The sequence below is a fragment of the Camellia sinensis genome, chromosome 8 (genome assembly GCF_055761805.1).
Source record: "Camellia sinensis isolate YWXY chromosome 8, ASM5576180v1, whole genome shotgun sequence".
NCBI lineage: Eukaryota > Viridiplantae > Streptophyta > Magnoliopsida > Ericales > Theaceae > Camellia > Camellia sinensis.
Genome location: NC_138968.1, coordinates 193040576 through 193050163, shown reverse-complemented (window position 1 = coordinate 193050163; position 9588 = coordinate 193040576). Strand labels below are relative to the sequence as shown.

The window sequence follows — 9588 nt, the reverse complement described above, 5'->3', positions numbered from 1 at the left end:
TTGGAAAATTACATTTCAATTGAAAGTTGAGAATTTATTTTTAAATTGATAATAAACATTACAAATATTGAAAAGTAAAATTATAAATTATTCTATATTTTTGTAATTAATTTTTACAAATTTTTTTGTTAAGTAATTTTTTTAAAAAAATTTAACAAGTATTATGAAAATACGTACTTAAGGTGTGATTTATATTACAATTTAACTATTATAGACTCACACTATTCTGTGCAATATATATATACACACACTATAATCCCCTAGTTGCATTAAAAAGAAAGAAAGAAAAAGAAACTCACTGTTGAGCCATCTAGCAAAATTTACTCATGTTTTAACATTTAGTTTTGTTAAAATGTCATATTTACTCTTACCCCCAATATCTAATATCTATAATGAAACAATTTTTATTACTTCCACTCTCAATTGCACAACATGGCACCCCCAAACCAGGGTCACAGTAGCCCCCACCTGGCCACCTTTGCAACTTCATGAATGGTCACCAAAAACACACTATAAACAATCCAATAACTCAGGGCAATTTGGAAAGTAAGTTAAAAATTAATTTTTAACTTTTAATCTATTTTAAATTACCTCATTTTTTTATATTTTTTACACATAAAAAGAAAAAAAAATTTAAAATTCAAAAAATTAATTTTTAACTAATTTTCCAAATCACTCCTCACTCTTATACATCACATTCAAACAATACACAACTTCAAAACATGAAATGATCAATTTTTTTGAGCTATATAAGAACTATTTTGTCATTTAATATAAATAAAAATAAAAAAAATGCCCAAATAACCGAACCTCAATATGTCTGATTGCATAAATACATGAAAATAGTACTACTATAGTCTCAACCATTGCTCTGCAGCTACAAATGCCACCTTCAAATATGGTTTTATTGCCTCGTGATTCAGAGACTTTGACCATGGCACTCAGTTTCTTCTATCTGCTCCTCTCCCTCTGCAGTGGTATTCTCCAAACATTACAATCCTGTAATTGCAAACTTGAATTATACACTATAAGAAAATTTGTTATATAACACGGAGGCTTTTGCGACGGGGCACCTGCCGTCGCAAAAAATGAGTTTTTGCGATGCAGTGTAGTTGCCGTCGCCAAAAAAGTATTTTTGTGACGGCGTTTATCTACCGTTGACGAAAATGGTTTTTTGCGACGGGGTTTACCTTCGTCGCTAATAAATTTCACCGAAAAATGCAGGAGCATTTGCGACGCACATATACTGTCGCAAAAAGTATTATTTAGCGACGGTAAAGAGTTGCGGTCGCAAATGGTGGACCATTTGTGACGGCATAAGCCCGTCGCAAAATTTTTTTTTGTAAAATGACGTCGTTTTAATTTGTTAATCAAGTATCATTTGCGACGGTGGTATATATTCCGTCGCAAAAAAAAAAAAAAAAAAATTCACATCCCGCTCATTTCTCCCATTCGCGGTCATCCTAAAATCCCCAAAATCCCAATCCCTAAACTCACCAAACCAAAACCCCCAAAATCCGAATCCCAGAATCCCCAAAATCCTGAAATGAAAATCATTCAGTGCCGGGGTGAAGGAGGGTGAACGACGGCATTCGCAGATTGACGAGGGTGAACGACGGCCTTCGCCGGAGTGACAAGGCAGCGACTGTGAACGACGAGTGACGAACGACTGTGAACGACGAATGACGAGGCAAGAACGAGGGTGAACGACTGCGAACGACGAGTGACGAGGCAAGACTGTGAACGAGTGACGAGGCACCTTCAATCCTTTCCATTCTTCAATTTGATTCCCACTTTAAGGTTGGGAAGTTTATAATATCAATTGATATATCCATATTCTTCAGAGATTGATATGTAGTTATCTGTGTATTTTTTAGACATTGATATTTTGATTTATTGATATATTTTATTATGATTTTAATTTTTGAATCTGGATTTCTCCCCAAACGATATCTATATTTTGTGATATATTAATATCATCTAGGTTGTTTATATCCTCTATTGATGTTATGTTTCATCTTTGCTTTTTCCAATTGCCATCCACGGTCCTGTACTGAATCTAACATTTTTCTAGACATTGATCTGGGTCTTCGTCAATTGTCTTTGCACCATCATCCACCTATATGTTGAACTTTCTTTGTTTCTTTGCTTTTTGATGTAGACTTTCAACAACTCTCTTTATTCTTTTGTTTTTTAACCATGTTTGCCTAAAGATATTCTATAGCGATCCCGGGTTTACCCTTGTTGTACAGTGATCCGGACACGTGTCCGTGGATGTTGGTAGTTGTTTATTATCTTGTTTGCATCCTCTTTACTTTGTATATTGAGTTATAGGATGTGTTGGGCAGGTTTGTTTCAGGTTGGTTGTGTTTGGGAGCCTAGTGTTGCTGCCCAGATTTTTGGACCTTCGCTCGAGCGAGGAGTTGGTCGCTCGAGCGAGAGTTGAGTTCGTGTCTGGTGGGTCGAGCCAGAGTGGCTTCGCTCGAGCGAGCACTTGCACCTGGTTCTGGACCTGAGAGTTGCATTTCTTGGCTCGAGCGAGATTTTCTTGGCTCGAGCGGTCTGGTTTGTTCTTCGCTCGAGCGAGGAGTTGGTCGCTCGAGCGTGCTTCTGGTTGCAGACCTGAAGGTTTGAGTTGTTGGCTCGAGCGAGCATTCTTTCGCTCGAGCGCACTTTTGAGTTTTTGGCTCGAGCGAGAGCTTCTTGGCTCGAGCGAGAGTTTTCTGTGTCTGGTCGCTCGAGCGACCAAGGCTTCGCTCGAGCGAGCGTGTTTTATATCAGCGGACAGTAGCGTTTTTGAACATCACTTTTTCACTCCCTTTTTCTTTCAAACCCTAGATCCGAGACTCTCTCTCTCTACACTTATATTCTCTCTAAGAATTGATCTCCCTAGAGTGTGAATCTAGCCTAGAGCCTTTGTTAAAAAGATAGAGGGCGTTGAGGGCTTTGATTTAATCTGAAAAAGTTTGGATTTGGAGCACGTTGATCTTCGAGTCTTCATCTCCTTTTTGGCTCAAACTTCGAGGTAGGGATATCCTACTCCTCTCTATGGATTTTGTCTTTAAATTTTAGTATTTTGAGATGTTGGGGTTGGTTTGGTAATTTTGTGAAAGTTGGGGCTTTTGTGTAATTTTACAAAAGTTGGGGTTTTATTCATAATAAACCTAGATGCATGCTTGGCATAGAGAAATGGAATAAATGTTGAATCATTGATGAAAATGGGACCTAAGGGTTGAAATGGTAATTATGGATAATGACCTAATTACATTGTTTGATTAATTGGGATAATTAATTGTGAGAAATGAGGAAATGAAATGTTGATTGAATATCCATTGTGCATTTATTTTCTGTTTAGAAATAACTGCTTTGGGCTATCGGTGGAGGATAGTCGTGATTGTTGTAGACAATGCATGATGATTAGGCAAACGGAAACTAATCAATGGAATGTGTCATAGAATTTGACGGTTGATAGAATACATTAATTGTATGTATTGTGTGATTGTATATAGAACCAATGTGTTTGTGTACGTTATGTGTAGAGGAGGAGATGGGGGATGTACTCCGCGGTTTAGGGGAAGATGGGGGATGTACCTCTAAACCGGATAGTGTTGGGAGAAGATAGGGGATGAACTCCGTAGATACAGCTCATATGCTTGTCTAGAGAAGTGAAGATAGAGCTCATATGCTTATCTTTGTGAAATGTGGATATAGCTTATATGCTTATCTGTGGATATCGTTGTTATACATATCTGTTGTAGAATGTGGATATAGCTTATATGCTTATCTGTGGATATTGTTGTTATACATATCTGTTGTAGAATGTGGATATAGCTTATATGCTTATCTGTGGATATTGTTGTTATATATATCTGTTGAGAATGTGGGTAGTGCTTATATGCCTATCTGTTGAAAAAAGGGAAAATGAAAAGTAATTTGGACTCATAAGTCGTATTTATGTGATTGTATCAGTGTTGGCCATCTATCAATTGCTAATCTTTTAGTCATTGTTCATGGCTGGTTTAGTATATTTCTACTGGGCTGTGGCTCACCCTATATGGGAATATCATTTTCAGGTACAGGAAGCATGCCACCTCCAAGGACATAGCTTGGGAGGCTAGAGGTGGACATACTTTTGTCGTATTACTTTTGATGTATTACATGTAAATTCAAGCCAAGGGCTTAATGTGTATGAGTTAGTACTCTTTTTGTTGTAACCAAGTGTTAACTTGGAAAGCTGTAAGCCCGTAGGGCATTTTGCTTTTGTTGTTAACATGTAATACTTATGTAATGAAACTCTCATTAATGAAAGAATGTGGAACTTTTGTATATCAATGCATGTCTTATTTAATGGGTTTATCGTTATTATTTTGAGGGCGTTACATATTCCTTCCTCTGTCTCCGCAGCCCCCATTAGAAAAGCCCTTTGAAGAGAATGGGTTGGTATATACTATATACTGTGTTTTCTAACCCTTTACCTTAACACCCTACTTGCATATGTGGTACAGTTTTTGCATCTCTATGCTCCGTATTTTTTGAAAAATTAATTAAATTTTATTAAAGTATTACATGATATTATTTACATATTATTTCAAAATATGAAAAATTATAATATAATTCAAATGGGTTATTTTTTATTTTTTAGTTATTTAACATAGGTGAGCTAGTATGCATGTTAGACTCATAAATTTTTTTGTTACACAATTAGTCTAGAGCATTACGTAAACAATGTCACTCTCACATTGTGCTGTGAGATTATTAAATAAGTAATATTTCTTTAGAATATGTTTGAATCATAAATTTAGATAAAGGAAATAGTAAAAAAATATAAATTAAATATTTTACCATTTTCTCTTGTTCACATTTTTATCTAAATTTATGATCAAACACAACATTAATGACCTTGATATTATATGCCCTTTTGTAAGTTATTTATTTATTACCAAAAGTGACATTTTTGTAAAGGAAGAGGGTGAGGTGAGGGATCCAGTTGAGGAAACTGCCCCATTCCGGACCCATCTCAGTGATATGGGGTTGTGATTGTGAGCTCATGTTGGACTTATCTCGTTAATTTAAATTGTATATTTTGTAAAATTTATCAAATAGATCACTCATAAAAAAAATAAATAAAAATTGAATACTAATAGTTACTTGGACCATTCATAATCTTTGCACTTGCATTTCCAGAAATAAACTCCTAAACTCATTTGCAGCTGTTCCTCCTTTTCTTGTTTTTCATTTTCTGTTGAAAGTGGAATATTGTTTTGCAATAAAAACTAAAGATTTTTTTTTTTTTTTTACCTTAGTTGCTCGAGGTTCATGGTTTATCTGGTTGTTTCTTTGTATTGTTTATTTTATTTGACTTCTTTAGTTTTATTTTTCTGCTCATAGTGCTGTTTAAAATGCAAGTAGTTTCTACTCTAAGAGTCAACCCGGAATTCAGTTTGTTATTCTTCAGTAATGATGCTCAGGTAACCTTGATGCTATTATATATTAATCTCAAAGAGGTTTATTTGATATGAGTTCGACTGATCCACAAATTGAGCCATCTATGAGCCAACAATTGGAAGAAAATATAATGCTTCGTGATGAAGAAGTTGGTTGGGTGAGGGAAGCCGCAGAAGGGGAAGCAGTTGATGTTCAAATAGGTTGATATTTAATCAACATCAGTAATTCACTTAAGGCCAAGGTTGTAGTTAATCATCAGTTTCTTAATTTACTTTGTCTTTGTAATTGTATTAGTTCAATTAATGTCATATTATAGTTGATGACAAACCATTATCTATGTTTCTAATTAATGTTATATTGCTTGCAGATTATTATGGGAAGGAAGAGGAAACCTGATCAACCCCGGCGCATGATGTCCGATGTGGTACGTAAGAGGACATCAGCGGCACCACCATCAGAGGAGGCATCACATCGACCACCATCAGAAGGGCCATTAGTGCCACCATTAGAGGAGGCATCACAGCGAGCACCATTAGTGCCACTGCATCGACCACCATTAGTGGCACCACAGTAGCTATCATCTACTCAGCCACCACGCCTACCATTGGTGGGTCCACCATCAGTGGCACCACCATTAGAGGAGGCATCACAGCGAGCACCATCAGAGGGGCCATTAGTGCCACCGCATCGACCCCCATTAGTGGCACCACACTAGCTATCATCTACTCAGCCTCTAGGCCTACCATCGGTGCGTCCACCATAAGTGGCACCGTAGCAGCTATCATCCCGACTAGAGTCATCGGCTTATGAGCCATCCGTAGGTATATAAATTTGCTTTGATTTGTATGAAAATTATTTAAATATATATTTATTTGTTCTCATTACATATAACTTGTTTGTTTTCATTGTATTTTTCAGATCCTTCGACTTCTTCACAGCCTCACTCAAGTATAAGAAATTGATTTGTATTGACATTATTTAAATTTGCATTTGTTTATTATCATTGCATATTGTTTATTCTTATTGTATCTCACAGGTCATGTTAGTTCTTCATCAACCTCGAGTAGGCGTGGTAGAGGATGTGCCAAGGGCATTAGGGAGTGGGGTACCGGTACCAAATTGGACATACAATTTGATGAAAATTACTGTCCAATAGGGGATAATGTGTCTAAGTTAACTACTCAACTTGGCATTATTGTGCGAAATGGTAACATTGTTCCTCTTACTTTTCTTGACTGGAACACAGTACCTGATGATATTCTTGATGCTATTTGGAAGGATGTGAAGGTAAAAGTATATTTTTGTCCAAAAATTTAAATTCCAAAATTGTGTTATTATTATTTAAACCTTGAAATTGTGTTTTATAGGACAATTTGAATATATGTCCAGAGGAGTACAAGCCAATCTGCATGAAAAACTATAACAACATATGGAAGGATCACAAGAATAAGATTACGTGTAAGTATTTCAAGCCTAGAAATGAAGATCCTAATCTGAAGGATGATGTTCCTTTGCACATTGTGCCAAGCTAGTGGGATGAACTTGTGGAGTATTGGCGTACTTCCGATGCTGAGGTATACAAATAAGTTATATGTATGATATGTAAACATAAAAATCATATTTATATACTTACATTTGTTGAACCTATTATAGAAAATTGCAACTAGGAACGCTAAAAATCGGCGAGCTCACGGCATAGCTCATACCACAGGGCGTACTACTTTCGCTCAGATACGTCATGAGGTTTATATTTTACTGTTTTATTTTTGTATATAAATAAACATTGTATATTTACAAATTATTTGGATTCTAATTTTCATATTTCTAAAAAAATGTAGATGACCAATAAGGGGGAGTCTACTGATAAGATGAATGTTTGGCTTATGACACGTAGAGTAGATGACCCAGAGGTTATCCAGACCTTGGTAGTTTCCAAACACCTTTGATTGTATTTAAAGTTTATTTTTTATTTTTTGTGTTAATCATCTTAATTTGGCATATACTTGTATTTCTTATTCAATACAGGGTGAGTTTAATGGCCAACTCTCTATGCGACCTGAGGATTGTCGGACTTTGGAGGCTAGGAATGCCATTTTCCATGAGTTGATAGGTCATGACAATCATGGATATTGTCGTACATACAGGAGAACTATGCCTCGGAGAGCAGTGTATAAAGATGGTGCAGGGCCATCACAGTCAGCACCTCAACCATCGACTATTGTTCAGATCACCCAGCAGGTTCGTGCGGAGTTAAGGGATAAGTTGAGGGAGGAGCTGAGGGAGGAGATGAGAGCAGAGTTCTCTACACATTTACAGCAGCTGAGAGCTGAGATGATGGCCTTTGTGTCACAGGGGGCAAGTGTGGATCCTAACAGACAGGCTCGATATAAATTAAATTGTTTGATAGTTAAATTGTCACATAACATTATGTATAAAATTTGAATATGATTAACACATTATGCATTGACTATCATAGGCTCCTGATGCATCAAGTGGCCACCGGGCATTTAGGGAATCTACAGAAGACGAGAATCCATATACACCACCACCAGAAGATCAGGTATAAAATGTAACTTTACATTCTAAGCTAAAATGTATATTTGCATTCTTTGCATTCTAAGCTAATAGAGTTATGGGAGAAGACGGGACTCAAATTGGGTTCCCGGATTAGGAGTTAGAGATGGATTTCACTCTAGGCAAACTATTTCTTTAAAAAACTTGAATTCGAGGTGTTAACGCCCCAAAATCACCAAAAGGGGTTGGATTGGCACGAAACTTGGCACACACGACCACCTAGGCACGAAAGACTTGTGGGAGAAGACGGGACTCCAATCGGGTTCCCGGATTAGGAGTTAGAGACGGATTTCACTTTAAGTAAACTAGTTCTTTAAGAAACTTGAATTCGAAGTGTTAACGTCCCAAAATCACCAAAAGGGATCGGTTTAGCTCGGAACTTGGCACACACGACCGCCTAGGCATGAGAGACTTGTGGGAGAAGATGGAACTCCAATCGGGTTCCCGGTTTGGGAGTTAGAGCCGTATTTCAGTTTAGGCAAACTAGTTCCTTAAGAAACTTAAATTCGAGGTGTTGACGTCCCAAAATCACCAAACGGGGTCGGATTGGCACGAAACTTGGCACGCACGACCGCCTAGGCACGAGAGACTTGTGGGAGAAGACGGGACTCCAATCGGGTTCCCGGATTAGGAGTTAGAGACGAATTTCACTCTAGGCAAACTAGTTCTTTAAGAAACTTGAATTCGAGGTGTTAACGCCTCAAAATCACCAAAAGGGGTTGGTTTAGCACGGAACTTGGCACACATGACCGCCTAGGCATGAGAGACTTGTGGGAGAAGATAGAACTCTAATCGGGTTCCCGGTTTGGGAGTTAGAGCCGTATTTCGGTTTAGGCAAACTAGTTCCTTAAGAAACTTAAATTCAAGGTGTTGACGCTCCAAAATCACCCAACGGGGTCAGATTGGCACGAAACTTGGCACACACGACCATCTAGGCACGAGAGACTTGTGGGAGAAGATGGGACTCCAATCAGGTTCCCGGATTAGGAGTTAGAGACGGATTTCACTCTAGGCAAACTAGTTCTTTAAGAAACTTGAATTCGAAGTGTTAACGTCCCAAAATCGCCAAAAGGGGTCGGTTTAGCACGGAACTTGGCACACACGACCGCCTAGGCATGAGAGACTTGTGGAAGAAGACGGAACTCCAATCGGGTTCCCGGTTTGGGAGTTAGAGCCGTATTCGGTTTAGGCAAACTAGTTCCTTAAAAAACTTAAATTCGAGGTGTTGGCGCCCCAAAATCACCAAACGGGGTCGGATTGGCACAAAACTTGGCACAAACGACCGCCTAGGTACGAGAGACTTGTGGGAGAAGATGGGACTCCAATCGGGTTCCCGGTTTGGGAGTTAGAGCCATATTTCGGTTTAGGCAAACTAGTTCCTTAAGAAACTTGAATTCGAGGTGTTGACGGCCCAAAATCACCAAACGGGGTCGGATTGATACGAAACTTGGCACACACGACCGCCTAGGCATGAGAGACTTGTGGGAGAAGATGGGACTCGAATCGGGTTCCCGGTTTGGGAGTTAGAGCCATATTTCAGTTTTGGCAAACTAGTTCCTTAAGAAACTT

General features: G+C 38.1%; 1 pseudogene; it reads right to left on the bottom strand.

The window, feature by feature from the left end:
• Positions 1 to 851: 851 nt before the first annotated feature.
• The window catches only part of LOC114308765 (pectinesterase QRT1-like), a 55631-nt pseudogene continuing 46894 nt past the window's right edge, over positions 852 to 9588 (bottom strand).